The sequence below is a fragment of the Zootermopsis nevadensis genome, unplaced genomic scaffold (assembly GCF_977971745.1).
Source record: "Zootermopsis nevadensis isolate Lab colony 2312 unplaced genomic scaffold, Znev_1.0 Znev_ptg000032l, whole genome shotgun sequence".
NCBI lineage: Eukaryota > Metazoa > Arthropoda > Insecta > Blattodea > Termopsidae > Zootermopsis > Zootermopsis nevadensis.
In genome coordinates, this window is record NW_028259164.1 from 1830385 (window position 1) to 1846535 (window position 16151).

Genomic DNA, 16151 nt, shown 5'->3' on the forward strand with positions numbered 1-16151 from the left:
CTTGTCATTCGATGATCAATGTAGATTATGTTGGTGACGTCATTCATTGATAGTTATAAAAGCTTAAGTCGTGCTATGAACTTAACTTAATCCAGTATAAAAACAGCGTAACTTATAAGCCAATTTACTTATAGCTTAAAACTAAAGCTTGGTACGCGTGCCACTGGTGGTACGCGAGCCAATGTTGAGTCGTAAGTAAGAAAATCAAAATATAATATTAACATAAATAACAGTTGTCCCTGAACACATTTGGTTAGTGGTACATTTAATATGTTAAATTAGAATTAGTGGTACGCCAGCGAAAAAGGTTGGGAACCCCTGCTGTAGACGAGTGGTATTCAATCTTTTTTGTTCGCGTACCCCCAGATATAATTTCTCTTCAACTTTGTACCCCCAAAGTTGTTAGTGTATAATTCAAGTTATACATAGTATATAATCTACATCTAAAATAAATTAAATAAATTACATTACTCATTATTCTGTGTTTATCATAAAATAATATTTTTTTAAAAATTTCACGTACCCCCTAAGATGTCTTTGCTTATCCCCGGGGGTACGCGTACCACAGGTTGAATACCACTGATGTAGACCATATGATATCATCTGTTTGATCGCTGTTTTTTCGTGGTTTGTGAAACTTCATGGTTTTTCCCAGTAACTGTTATTATTAGTGCGATAAAATCAAAAGTGGAGGCAACATTGGACACATGGGCATAGATAGGAAGATAATATTAAAATGTATATTAAAAAAATAGTGTAATGCACTTGGCTTAGGATATTGACAGACCGTTTTGAGACCTGCAGTGAATCGTGTTGTAGTAATTTTCATTGTCATAAAGTCCCGAAAATACTAACTACATAACGCAGGTTTCGGCTACACAGGGGTCGCTTCGCCCTGTTGATGGCAGATCTATGTGAACTTGTATCATTACCAAGCTTTGTCACTGAACAGTCGCAAGGTTTATCAAAACAGATCAATAATCATTATCTTCATCGGAGAAGTGGCCCCTGCGTCTCTACCACCATCACTACATTTTCTCATTTCCTACCTCTCCTGCCCCCCACGCTCCACCCCCACCCCTCACAACACACAAAGACGCCTGTCGTCGCGGTGACCATGCTACTCTCTACGACTTCAGAAACGTAAAGTTATTCCAGCCCTTAGACTCTGCGCTATGTAAATATATGGGTTCTGGAGGTAAGGCTCCACGTATTCTTAATCTAGGTGTAGGGCTTGCATAAATCTAAGGGATTCCAACTCTGGCCCTCCAACCAGAAACTCCCTTGAATACCTGTCCTTTTCTTCTGTGTAGTCCACTGAAAGTATTGCAGTTGAGGCAAACATGAAAAACTGACATTAATTCTCATATTTACTGTTATTAAAGTCGTGTTTAATGATGTGTCACGTTGAAGTTTTGAATTTAAAAATTTCGAAGAAAATTATAAAGAAATATTCTGCAAGTCTGAGATATAGTTCGTGGTTTATTTGGCATTCTGAGGTTCAAAATTTTTTCATCAACGCCTTTTTAGAGACATTTATTTGATCCAAATAAAGCCTTTGAAAATTTTGGGAAATTCAAGGACGAGAATCACAGATCACAAATAAACTTAGGTCGTTATTAATGACGAAATAAAGAATATTTTTCTGTTCATTCAACGAAAACTTTTTACCCATTCACAAGTTTTCAGACTCTACATTGCCAGAAAACAATTACGTGAAATGAATATTGAGTTTTCTTTAAATATTAACAGCAGTGAAGGAGTCTTCTGGGTTGACGTCATGTGGAGTTAGCATCCTTCTGAAACGTCGGAACCACCTAAAAGACCATAGGGCAACACAACACAAAAGTCTAATGATTTAAGTAGGACATGGGATTTGTTTGTAAAACCTCGAAGGAACAGACTTTTTGGCAGTCTTAGATGTATATGATGATATTATTAAAACGGATCTTAGATTAGGATGCTGATATATGGACTGGATTTAGCTGGCTTATATGATTCAATGGCGGCTGTTGAGAACACGATCCAAAACATTCGGGTTCTTAAATGAACTAATATTTTCTGAAATATCAACTGCTAAAGAATTTCCTGTACCGTTAAGTGAGTGGGGCGTACACACAAATAAGTTCCTTGGATTAAATACCTCTGGAGAGAAGTGTATCGTCTTTGCCGATGGACTCTTTGACTAGGGCTCCTGTAGGTCGCAATGTCCACATGTCCACCTGATACACACCCTCTGCGAGATCCTCCTCTGTCTCTGTCTGCACTGTGCAACTGGATCAATGTCGTAACCGAAACAACAAAGATTATTTCAACAGGATCCGAAAGGAGGAGCTAAGATACTGCTGTCCGCCGCCATCATGAATAATGATGTCATGTGGTGCTTCTGATTCGCGAGTGAGGACACGCGGTTCAATGCCCGCTGAGGTCCGATATTCTCTTCACAATTCTCTTAGAGTCCGTTACGTTTTGGTGTACCTAAAAGGGCCAAGTTCTCGTACCTTCAGACCACTGGTATTCCCGCTTGTCAGCAATGATATTACATTTTTAAGTGTAATCCTGGGGTCTCGGGTTCGATTGCCGGCGGTGCCCGAATTTATAACTTGTGTTGGGCAAGGCCGTGGTCTAGGCAACACGGAGTTTTCCTCCGTGGCATCCCAACAATTACTCCATTCACACACAGAAGAAGGCAATGGCAAACCACTTCTGGATCATCTGCCAAGAACGTATATGAACATGTCCCAGTCCGAGAAAAGGATGGAAGGATCCTGTTCATATGGACCTGTCCTCAGACAGAACACTAAATAATAATAATAATAACAGATGGCGTGTTAAAGGCCAATGTTGGGTTTCATAAAATTGCGTTATCAGAAGGATACAGTTACAAGGAAAAGACAGAAGGTTGCATGTCACAGCCTTCGTGATCACAAAAGAAAACAGAAGAATTTAAAAACGTAGTCAAAATGCAGAGATACAGTTTACCAAATTTACCCGTGTAATCAAAGTCGCTGGCAAAGGAATGTAATTCGTCATGGAAACATTTTGAAAGAAAGACAAATCCTTGGATGAAAGTTGATTGAATAGGCTTTATAAGATTTATAATCCACCTAGTTCAAGAAGAAGATAATATCGTCTGTTGCATGTAATGCATTTCACCATTGTTATTGTGTGTAATAATAATAATAATAATAATAATAATAATAATATAGCTGCTGCCCTATGTACCCTAGGGACAAGGTCTGTCTCGGGTACATGGAAGTACATACCCCATAGAGTGGTGAATAGATGGGATAATAATAATAATAATAATTCTTAACTCCATGGGAGAAAGTCAGAAATTTCCCTGCATTTCATAGAACCCGAAGGTCCATTACCGTATTCAGAAGAACAGAATTCAATTGCGATAGCTTCTGTAAAATTTCTTAATTTGCAGGTTTCTTTACGATCAGTATTTGTTAACCATCGCCTAACGTCACCTTTGTTAATGAAAAAAAAAATCGACGCAGGGCTGTTTCGTGCAGAGAAAATTCCAAATTCTGCAAGAAATTATAACTTCTCTCGCTTTACAGAACCTTTGAAATTTAACGATAATTTGTTGCAGGATTTTAAATTTTCATGTCGTCACTTTGCTTTCAAATCTAGAGAGCAAACTTTAATATTTTCTTTTCCCAGAAAATTTTATGTATTTAACTTTGCCTAATTAAAAGTGTTGTAAGGTTTTTAAAACCATGTCTAAAGTTTTAATTCAAACATTTTTTACAGTGAAGTACGTTTATAAACATAAAACATTTTTTTTCGTAATATTTATTTAAAATCATCCATCGAAATTAATTTTACAGTTTCACGAATTACGTAGAAGCAGCTCATAGTTCATGGACTGTGTTTCTTGGACACAAACAACCCCTTCTATCATTCATAGAAATCTTTAAAACTCTATTCTTCTTCCAACAGCTTTAAATTCTTACAATCTTACACATTGATAAAGAACTACAAAGTAAAACTATCACAACTACCATCACTGAGCATGAAAAGGAATCCCTATGCAGAACACAACGCCCAGTTTTCCCACCAACCCTTCTATACAGCCCTTTCATCCTAATTCAGACCTCAGGTAAAAAGTAAAACCTCTTCATTTTTTTTATTAATATTGCTATTCTCACATCATTGCCTTCCGTTTACAGACCGCGTTAGATAAGTTGGTATACCTGTGACATCAGGGAGAATCCTACTTCCGTTTTTCCCATCAACCCTTTTGATACGATAAAAAATAAAGAAGGGATTCTTTAAAGGAAGGGTTGTACTAGGTAAAAATATGTTGTAATAACAAAACGAATGAAATAGGAAAAGAGAAACTTTTTAAATGAAAAAGGGGTATCTCTTTTCTATTACAGGTAGAAACAGGAAAGGGTTTTCGTTGTTAAAATAGGTTAGAAGGGTAGGCGTCGTAAGGCAGGTATAGTAGTGCTGGTGTTACGAAGTGGAAAGTCACAGGGCGTGAAGACATAACGGGTTACTTTTCAAAGAGAATGGACCAAGAGGAAACGTAACGTAACATATGTTACGCTGGGGTCGGAAAGGGGTTTTCGCACGCACCGGAGTGCGTTAAACTCAAGATCGTAAATGCGCGTCATTATTGTTTCGACTCAACAAGAAAGAACTTCTTTGACAAACGCACCAACATTTTCGTAGTTGAGTCGATATTGGGAAGTTTTAAAGCTTAAAATTTAGAAGACGACTTAATAACGAAACTTCAGTTCTCATGTGGATTGAAGTAATTGTTTAGAATTTGGTGAATAAATTTTGACCTGTGTTGTAGATATAGTTAAAATACTAAATAAGAACATTCATTAGACTTTTGAAGCTAAGTGGTTAGAATAAGTACCAACTGCTTTAACATTCAGTAACGATACTTGCTCAGATTTATCAGTCTAATCACAATAAAATATTATTATTAAATATTAAAATATTATTACAATTAACATTTAAATATTTAAAATATATATTATAATATTATATATAATATTATATGTTAATTGTAATAATATTTTAATATTTAATAATAATATTTTATTGTGATTAGACTGATAAAATTGAGCAAGTATATATTCAACACAATATGACACAACATTATCATCTCATTCAGTAACTATGTAATTTTTTTGTTTATGGGTTTTTGTATGAATCTCAGAGTAAATGTGGATTATCTCCCTAAACAGCGTTAACCAGTTGATATTTGGATTGGTGAAGTGTTGTGTTTTCTTTCCGGTACGACCTGAATTAGTAAATAATATTTAAACGATCTTTGTATTCCATATGTCTATAAGTCTTTCCCCTAATTGATTAGTTTTATAGAGAGAACAAGAGAATCTATTCCAGTAGTTTCTATGGGTTTGTATAACATCTATAAATGTGCCCAAACCTTGCCAAGACTAATACGAATGTCCTGGAGAGAAATTACGTTGATTAAGCAAAATGTATTAATGACAAAAAAACTTTACGTGATCTGTTATAGCGTAGTGACTCTTCGTTTACGCTTGTAACTTGTCCATTGATCGAAATTCTCAATTTTCAAAATAGGTTTTAAACTTTACTGCTCGCAGAAAGGAGAGGAAAATGTTCTCTGGGGACGAAGATCTCTTACGCTTTGGGACAAAAATTGTATCAGGGTGAAAACTGCCGGCACATTTATTTATATCGCGGGGTGGGGTAGGGGTCGTTGGAGTTCTGGTCCCTAGCTTATTTTTTCCTTCTTGCAGCCTGTCTGTCTGTGGCTCATCAGTTCTGTTTTCGCATTAGGGGCAGTGCAGGACCCCAGAAGAGTTCAGCTCTGGAAATAGGCCAGTTACTTATGCATCTCTGAAAACTAAAAATATGTTCTTTTAGTTGAGGGTTACAGTCTGTCCTAAAAGGGTAGCACGTTTCTTATACTGCAGAACACTGATGTGCAAATTTATATCCACTGCGGCACGAAACATACGTACATTTATTTATTTATTTTTATTTATTTAGTGTTCTGTCTGACGACAGGTCCATATGAACAGGATCCTTCCATCCTTTTCTCGGACTGGGACCTGTTCATATACGTTCTTGGCAGATGATCCAGAAGTGGTTTGCCATTGCCTTCTTCTGTGTGTGAATGGAGTAATTGTTGGGATGCCACGGAGGAAACCTCCGTGTTGCCTAGACCACGGCCTTGCCCAACACAAGTTAAAAATTCGGGCACCGCCGGGAATCGAACCCAAGACCCCAGGATTACAAGGCCAGCGTTCTAACCGCTAGACCACCTCATCTTATTATTATTTAGTGTTCTGTCTGACGACAGGTCCATATGAACAGGATCCTTCCATCCTTCTCTCGGACTGGGACCTGTTCATATACGTTCTTGGCAGATGATCCAGAAGTGGTTTGCCATTGCCTTCTTCTGTGTGTGAATGGAGTAATTGTTGGGATGCCACGGAGGAAAACTCCGTGATGCCTAGACCACGGCCTTGCCCAACACAAGTTATAAATTCGGGCACCGACCAGTGCTTTTTTATAATACCTTCGTTATTTTATGACCTAGTGATGTAGGGGTAGGCTGTAGAATTCCGTATATAAGGTTTCGGGTTCAAAACTGGTGGGATCCCGTGCGAATTGTTTAGAAAATTTAAATTTTGTTTTCACCGAAGCCATGTAAGATGCCAGCAAAAGAGATTGACTGGAAACACCCATAAAAGCAGAGGAAAATGAGTATATATTAACGTTTTGTCAGCAGACTCCAGAGGATGATCGTTGTAGAAAGAGGACATGTAATTTAATCTTCAGAAAATGTCGCAGATATTAAATATTTGGAAATAGTGATTTTACGAAGAAATTAAGATCAAATTAAATTTGTGGAATTCTTGCTACATTACATTTCAGAATCTTTTGTCTTAACGTCTGCTGTCTGAAGACTTAAGATCAATACAGAACTGTAATTTATCTGTTGTTTTGTATGGGCGTGAGACTTTGACTCTCAAATTAGTGGAGAATATTTGGACATAAGAGGGATGTGCTCGTCACAAAATGTTATCAGGATGATCAAACCAGGGGAAATGAGGTAGGCGGGACATGTAGCACGTATGTCGATGTTCGTTGGAAGGCCTTAAGTGAAGAAAAAATTGGAAAATTTAGTCATAAATGGGGATAATATTAGAATTAATCTTAAGGAGATGCTGTTGGATTGTAGACATGGTTCATCTGACTCACGGTCGGGGCAGGTGGCAATTTTTTTTTAAACTAGATGGGCGTAGGTCTGTAGGAAAATTGTTTTGAGTCTCAGGATGGAAGAAGCGGTTCAGTTTTTGAAACAGGCTGTGGGCCAGCGGCCTGCTGAGGGATAAAAGTGTTATAAATTTCCATTTAACGGTCTCGATGCAGTAGCCAGGAGCCTGGAGCTAAAGTCCTGCCTGTCGGAACGAGTCCTTAGAGAATCGCTTCACTTCCTTGGGTCATCGTAGGGCCATCTCGACCCTGGGGGACGGGGGCGGGGGCACAGACGCGGCAAGAGCGTGCGCGGAATATGAGAAGGGCTCTTACCCCTTCCTCCCATACAAGTATAGGTTGTGTCATAAATTTATTGCCAAGTGTTTTATTTAGAGCAGTGGTATTCAACCTTTTTTGTTCGCGTACCCCCAGATATAATTTCTCTTCAACTTTGTACCCCCAAAGTTGTTGGTGTATAATTAAAGTTATACATAGTATATAATCTATATCTAAAATTAATTAAATAAATTACATTACTGATTATTCAGTGTTTATCATAAAATAATATATATATTTTTTTTAAATTTCACGTACCCCCTAAGATGTCTTCGCGTACCCCCAGATATAATTTCTCTTCAACTTTGTACCCCCAAAGTTGTTGGTGTATAATTCAAGTTACACATAGTATATAATCTACATCTAAAATAAATTAAATAAATTACATTACTGATTATTCAGTGTTTATCATAAAATATTATATTTTTTTTTAAATTTCACGTACCCCCTAAGATGTCTTCGCGTACCCCCAAATATAATTTCTCTCCAACTTTGTACCCCCAAAGTTGTTGGTGTATAATTCAAGTTATACATAGTATATAATCTACATCTAAAATAAATTAAATAAATTACACTACCAATTATTCAGTGTTTATCATAAAATAATATATTTTTTAAAAATTTCACGTACCCCCTAAGATGTCCTCGCGTACCCCCGGGAGTACGCGTACCCCAGGTTGAAAACCACTGATTTAGACCAACATTTACTTGTTGCAATTTGCTACTTTTCATTGCACATTTTATCGCAATGAAGGATTATGGGATTTGGACTTCGTATTAATTTCCGTGATTGAATTAAAGAATAAATGTTTTACGCACAGAATGAAAGTAGGAGCTAATATACATGAATGTCCAAGACAGAATTTGTAGTTTCAGTTTAGAGTCACTTAAAAAAAAGTTGAAGTCATGTTCCTTGAACCGCGTGTCTGTTCATCGCACGCGATTATCGCGTGCCCTGAGAAAACATGATCCGGTTTTCCTGTCCGGTCAAGATGCGGTGTCCATTTGCCTTGGTGGTCAGACTGGCAGAGGGCGGATCCATTGTGGTAGAGAAGTTGTGTTCATTTCGCCCCTTGGATGAACGGCCTTCTGTCAAAGGACAAACTGGAGTCACCGGTCACCGGGCAGACGATCCACTCCTGTCTGGATTCTCTGATTATAAAGCCGGGTTCACACCACCTCGATCCACACTTAGTCATTTCAAGGGAGGAAAATAGGTGAATTATACACAAAATGGAAACGATTATTTCGAAAATCAAATTTTTAAGCAATCAGGAAGAAATTAGAAACGCATCCAAAATATTAGTCGCAAAACATGAGGGAAAGATGCAGTTTGGAAGACCTAGTCGTAGATGACACAAGTATGTAAAATAAAGAAATCTCCGACATAATCAGAAATGAGGAAGATTGTCTGATTTTTCCATCGACTAAGAGCTCTGTGCATTATTAAACTTTTCACTAGACTGAAATGAATTATCAAGATGATATTTCACCGATATTACCACTTGCTTAAAAGGTACTACGTGGCTGTGAAAAAATAATTTGTCTTTATCCTGACTTTGATAGTGTGAACTAGCCTTCGCTTACACGTGTCTTAAACCGGCCACACGCCGGTAGCTGGACACCCAGTGGCAAGCTGCTATCAGAGAGTAGGGAGTAGAACTGGTTCGCCTCTCGTCACTTTCTTAGATACTACTGGAATATTCAACCAAGAATTTTACGTCTAAATCCAAGTAGCCTAACAGCATTGAATAGAAACAGTGATAATGGAAATTTTGGTTCATAGGAAGGAAGCAGCCTTAATTATATTTACGAATTCAGTCCGTACCGCGAAGAAAACACAACATTTCACCATTACAAAGATCAACTGGTTAACCCTTTGAAGCTCGTCTATATAATATTTACGAATTCAGTTCGTACCGCGAAGAAAACACAACATTTCACCATTACAAAGATCAACTGGTTAATCCTTTGAAGCTCGTCTATATAATATTTACGAATTCAGTTCGTACCGCGAAGAAAACACAACATTTCACCATTACAAAGATTAACTGGTTAATCCTTTGAACCTCGTCTATATAATATTTAAGAATTCAGTCCGTACCGCGAAGAAAACACAACATTTCACCATTACATAGATCATCTGTTTAACGCTGTTTAAGGAATTAATCGCTGTTTGTGCTGAGAATTATACGAAACCCACAATTAGAACATGCAACATTGGTGATTGTTAATGCAGATGGTATGTATAATTACCAATCGAGTTGTGTAAGGCTCCAGTCACGAACTCTTGTGAACAGAGTAATGAATCTTCTTGTTTCATAAAAGGTGAGGTATTTCGTGACCAGATGAGCTACCATCAGCTTCTGAAGGCATAAGTTATGGAGTTAGTTGTATCATACTGAATGCAAGGTGTATGTGATAATATATACCACAGATTTGTTTTAATTTGTGTTGTGTTATAAAAATCGTATGAGTATTCTATATAATTTAAATTTAAATTAGTGAATTTGGGACGTCACTAAAGTTTTCTGTTTGTTTGGCGTTTCAAAACGTCACGTTTAAATAACCGCTGTAAAAATCACATTTCATGTAAAGGGAGGATATAATTTAAAAAGCCTGTCATTTTGTTAGGTTTGGAGGAGATTAAATTTATTTTTATTTCCACTTAGAAAGTTGAATAGACGCTGTATGTTTTGTGATGTGTTGTAGTCTAGACATAGTAGCTGGAATATCCCGTGGCTCTGGGTCCTGACAATCTGCCACAACAATGCGTTAAGCCGATGTAATGAGTTCACATCCCTTGATAAAAGCACACAAAAGCGAAACGAAGAAATTCCGACCTACAATAAATCCTATAGAAACGCGTAAACCTTTTCTGTCGCGTATTGACCTGATATATCTGGGTGCCTTTCACAATGTATCCGCATCACTTTTGACTTTACACAGGTCTGCAAAAAAAATATGCCCAACTTATGTCCTGTACCCGATTTTTCAATTCTTTATTTTTTACAGTTATTTTATTTGTAGGGCTGTCCTGGTCTGTCTGTCTGTCTGTCCTTTATATTTCCTTTTCGTAATATTGTAGAATTTGTAATCCACTGAAGTTATATTTATGTGTGTTTAGGATCGATTATGAAAGCTGGAGTATGTTTATAGTGGTAACTTTAGGGTGAGTATTTTCAAAAGTGGATGAAATGAGAGACACCTGATAGATGACGCATTTTAAGATAAATTCGATAGTACCGTAGGTCTGTTATCTGCTTTCGATTTCAGTTACATCATGTTATGAATTTACGAATTTCTGTAACTGTATGCGTGTGTGTATTATGATTTTACATTTATTTATTATTTATTTAGTGTTCTGTCTGACGACAGGTCCATATGAACAGGATCCTTCCATCCTTTTCTCGGACTGGGACCTGTTCATATACGTTCTTGGCAGATGATCCAGAAGTGGTTTGCCATTGCCTTCTTCTGTGTGTGTGTGAATGGAGTAATTGTTGGGATGCCACGGAGAAACCGGGGAAGCCCCCGGAGGAAAACTCCGTGTTGCCTAGACCACGGCCTTGCCCAACACAAGTTATAAATTCGGGCACCGCCGGGAATCGAAACCGAGACCCCAGGATTACAAGGCCAGCGTTCTAACTGCTAGACCACCTCATCTTATTATTATTTAGTGTTCTGTGTGACGACAGGTCCATATGAACAGGATCCTTCCATCCTTTTCTCGGACTGGGACCTGTTCATATACGTTCTTGGCAGATGATCCAGGAGTGGTTTGCCATTGCCTTCTTCTGTGTGTGAATGGAGTAATTGTTGGGATGCCACGGAGGAAAACTCCGTGTTGCCTAGACCACGGCCTTGCCCAACACAAGTTATAAATCTGAGCACCACCGGGAATTGAACCCGGGACCCTAGGATTACAAGGCTAGTGTTCTGACCACTAGACCACCGTGGCTGATTTTACATATGGAATAATAAATTGGCCTTCAAAAATGACTAGAAATCTAAAGTACTAGACACACAGTTAATTTATTTGTTGATGGTAAGGAATTCTGAGCATTATGGGATAAAATTTATGACTGATATTTGTTTACTACCAGTCATTCTTGAGGTTTAATTTAACTGTAATTTAATAAACTAGTAGGCATGCATGATTTAAAACATTCATTTCTAGCTGCTTTTAATTCGTTTACGTTTTTATATTGCTACTGTGATAGGAAGGAAATAAATTTTAAAATTTTTATTATGAAACCTCTCGAAAAACATTTGCTTGGAAGACTGAGAAGGAAATTTTAGGATATATTATAATTATCAAAGACAGATTGTGAGGTGGTAATTAAATAGGACTGTCTTCGAATCTCGTCGAGCGATCTATTTTATTTAACATCCATAAACTTTTCGTATACTTTAGTTAGTTAATTAGTTAGGTAATAGTGCTTGGTTAATACGTAAGTTCCTCGTCTATTTTATTCTTGTCTGAGTTAAACACTACCTTAATTTGTTTAGAATCTTGACACTTACTGTACAAATCTAGACATTTCAGACCTTAATACCACGTCAGACTCAAATCTCTTAAAACAACGTTTTTGTCAGTAAACGTTGGAGGCATAAAGTTTTACTGCATACAATTCGTGAGCATATTGCCATAAAATTTTGGTCCATATTTTCCCCTACTTTTCCCTCTTTCACTAAATTATCTCTATAACGCCATATTAACATGTCATTAGACAGCAAGAGAAGAATGGTTGCGCTCCCACCACTAACGCCCTCAGTATCTGGTGCGGGAATATGCTAAAACAGCAGACAGTCGACGAGTGGATGCAAGAGTACGTATGGTTGCAGCCATGTTGGGGGTTCAGGCGGCTTTTTAAGAGTGGTGGAACAAATTGCATACATTCTACAGTGATAGTTACAACAAATGGTGAGGATACTTGCAGATACTAGTTATTTTGTGTTATTTTAGATAGTTTTCTTTTGTTTAAGAATAATATTTATTCATATCCTTCTTTGGAACATTTGATGCTGGGGTTTAAAATCAATATCTGAGTATTTCCTCTCTCAGTTCGACAGGGTAGCAGAATTGACTTTTATAAGGGTTGGTTCTCACGTAACTTTTCACCAACCCTGGCGTTTGAAAACTGACCACTGTGCTGGACTAGCTGGTTATTCTAAACGAGACGAAAGAGGGGTGATGGCAGTGGTTAGTGGTGGTCGTGGTGGGGGTGATAGAAGGGGGTTGGAGGAAGAGAGGGTATTTTAACCCCCTCCATGATCCGGCTCACAAAACCACTGGGCATGCGCATAATTGTTATAAGTATTCACAGCATCTTATTGCCTGAAGATATACATTTATTTTCTTCCTGAACAGACCACTAGAAATGCACGTATCGCTTTTTTTCGTCATTTTCTGTCTCATTCCAGGAGACCGACGTAATTTTAGCTGAAACGAACAAGTTTCTATTGGTCAGTTTTCAGTCTCCCCTCACCTCCTCCACAGTTACACCCCCTCCCCAAACCCTCTGCACTATCTTAACCTGGCGATGTCAGGGATGACAGTAGCCATATCATCAGGAAATATGTTTCCATCCCAGTCTTCATATTATCTGATCGTTTGGCGCTTGCGTGGCTGTCCACCCTTTCCACGTCTACTCGTCTCTTCGATTTAGAATATGTCTAAGTTACATCATTCAAATAGAAGGACAAATCGATATCATGAAGTATTTATGTTGATTCGACCTTTGCGAATGAAAATTTAATATTTATATTCCGTCATGTTTACAAGCGTAAATAGTGTTATTAAACAAATTCATTGTTGCTAATGTTCCTTCTTTTGTTTGCTTGATGTATTTTGTAAATTGCCTGTGAAGAATGGTAGCAAAATTTAATTAACACACACAGTCATAAATGTTATTATATGATGTCAAAAATCCCTCAACAGCGTTAGCATGGCAACACAGTGAAAATAGTGATTTTAAAAAATATTCACCAATCAACAACACCTGCCTATTATATGAGACTAGATAGATTATAATATTAAATATATTTCATACAGTATTTTTTCATACTCATTACAGTTTTTTCCATAATGATAATAAATGTAATAGACATTCTTGTTTCAAAAACGATGAAGATTTTAAGCCCACTCTGTTTTCAAGCGAGAGAGATGAGCATAATTTTATGCAGTCGTTCTTTAAAGGTTATTATTTAATTTCTCCTAGCTTTTGGGTTAGTTCTTAGTCACTTCGGGAAATGTTGATATTTTTTCCTTAAAATTGGCCATAACCGCTTCCTTATGCGTCCTTTGCAATTCATAATTTTACGAACATTACATTATTTTATACTCTATTGTCCATACAGTTGCATAAACATTTCTTAAATAATTTAAAATTTGATATCTAGGTCTCTAAACGTCTTAGCAAACAAATCACTTTGCTTTTATGACGCAATTTTATCGTCATAATTAATCGATTATATCCAAAAATATTTATAAGACTATATGCTACATTATATACATGAACCTTGTTAGGTTATCTTTTCGAGATTGTTCTAAAAAAAATTGTTAATTTTCAGACTCTTGTTATTTTATCACGCTGATTCATAAATTAAAAATGTTGGTCTCTTTTCACATTTTGTAAAAGAAAGCAAAACTTTCATAATAGCCTATAGTTTTAGACATTTTAAAGATAAATAGCCTGTAGCTTCATAATTAAGCAGTAGATATTACTGAGGAAGACGTCTTATCAACATCTGCAAATCTTGTCACTGACTGTTTATAATGATCTGCCTGACACGAAGCAAAATTTAAAAAAGGAGATGTTAAAAATGAAGTGTATTTTCTGTAAAACCTGCTTTGAGCATATGGAGTCACGTGATTTAAGTTAAGAAATGCTCTTAGACGAAAATAAGTGATTATAAAATAAGGAATATACTTTTATGTTTATATTCTGTGATGCTCCGTTATTATGAGGTATTCTTTCTCTCTTAAAATACGTCGACATCAAGGTCTAGGTACTTCGCCTGTTAAGGTTGCAAAGATTAAGCACCTAATTTTTTTTATCGGACGTCCGTGGCGTCGAATACCCTTCGGTTTAGATAGGCAGACCATTTTCGTCATTAGGTTCTAGAAATTAATTGAATTGAATTTAATTTAATTCAGGCATTCCAGTCTTTTCGTTTCATAATTATTTTACTACGTCTATTTATGGCGTATATATATTATTTGCAATTCTTACGATACATATTTTTATAGTCGTTATAAACATGTAAACAAATTGATCTTCCTGGAAGCGTCTACTTATTTAAGCTCACCCCAAGCTTGAACTTTCAGAATGCTCAAATAATGGTTCATCAGACTTCCATTATCAAGAAACGCCCGTTCTGCGTTATGCTGATGGTAGTGTGAATTTCTGCTTAGGTCATATGACGTCACAAAGAAGGGGTGAGATTAAACGTTTGCAGCAACAGGGGAAGAACGCAAATGACCGTTCATGCTTTTCTCTCTGTAGAAAATGGACGACGTGAGAGTGCATTTCACACAGCGGCATTAAATTCTTGTCACGCCTCGACTTGCAATTTTTCTTTTTCCCTCTTACTTCGCCCTCTTTCTCTTTCTCCTTCCCATTCTATTCTGCTTTTTGTTTTATTATTATCATTATATTTGTGACTCAAGTTCAAGGGTGAACAAGCAGTTCTTCAGATTTTCAAAAATACGTTCAAATTCTTACTAATTCTTTGTGAGAATATTGTTATAATTATTTTCGAATAAAATAAAAATATTTTAGTAATTCAATAACCCTGGAGTCAGCACAATGAAGATTGGTACAGATTACATTATGATTTATATAAAATTCTTATTTTTATTAGTTATTATTTGTGTCTTATTTAGTAGCTGTAAATATTATTAGACGACATTATTACATTTATTAGGGGGTTAATAAACAATTATTTAAAATACACGGTTTCATAAATGATGAGAACATGGGAGAATATGAGCCAAAAATATATAATATATTACAGAACCGAAAAAATTATTAGAAAAACCTGACTAGAAGGGATAGTCTGATGAAAAAGAAAGTAATTTTAAAATGGTTCTTAAGTAAACAGCACGGGAAGGCGTGTATTAATTAGTTTAGAATATTTGCCTGTATTGCATAATAGGTAACATTGTACCGAAAAACTTAACCTTTGATTCTTATTTCAAGCTGAGTATTCACTTACATGTAGTGTCGAATTTAAGAATGCGTGGAGCTATACGTCTACTTCCCTTTTATTAGATTGCATAACCGCATTCACAGAATCAGCTGCTTTGTTGTACAGAAAACGAGCAGTTTTAATCTGCAAATCGAACACGATCAAATAAATTTAAACAGTCGAAATTAGACACTGTTTTTCTCAGTTGCGGATAGCACATACATCCGCAATGCTTTGCCAAGTTCATACAAATTTGGCTTCTCTTCTGTCTATTATTATCATCTTCTTTTTTTTTGTAGTTCGTTTTCCGTCTGGTATATTTTATTCCTCCAGTCCCTTTCACATACGAAGAGCACAGTGGAACATTAATCATTGGATTGGCTGGTTGCTCTGTG

The 16151-nt window shown here is 36.6% G+C and overlaps 1 long non-coding RNA gene across 2 annotated transcripts in view; it reads left to right on the forward strand.

Moving 5' to 3' along the window:
- LOC110841361 (uncharacterized) overlaps nt 1-16151 on the forward strand; it is a 150848-nt gene that overhangs the window by 81766 nt on the left and 52931 nt on the right. Inside the window, exon 1 of one of the 2 annotated variants that reach the window (XR_015538090.1) lies at nt 12380-12487. The exons of the other annotated variant lie outside the window; for it this stretch is intronic. This is a non-coding gene — a long non-coding RNA (uncharacterized LOC110841361). Of the gene's footprint in view, nt 1-12379; nt 12488-16151 lie in introns of those variants that run through there. 2 annotated transcript variants of the gene reach the window in all.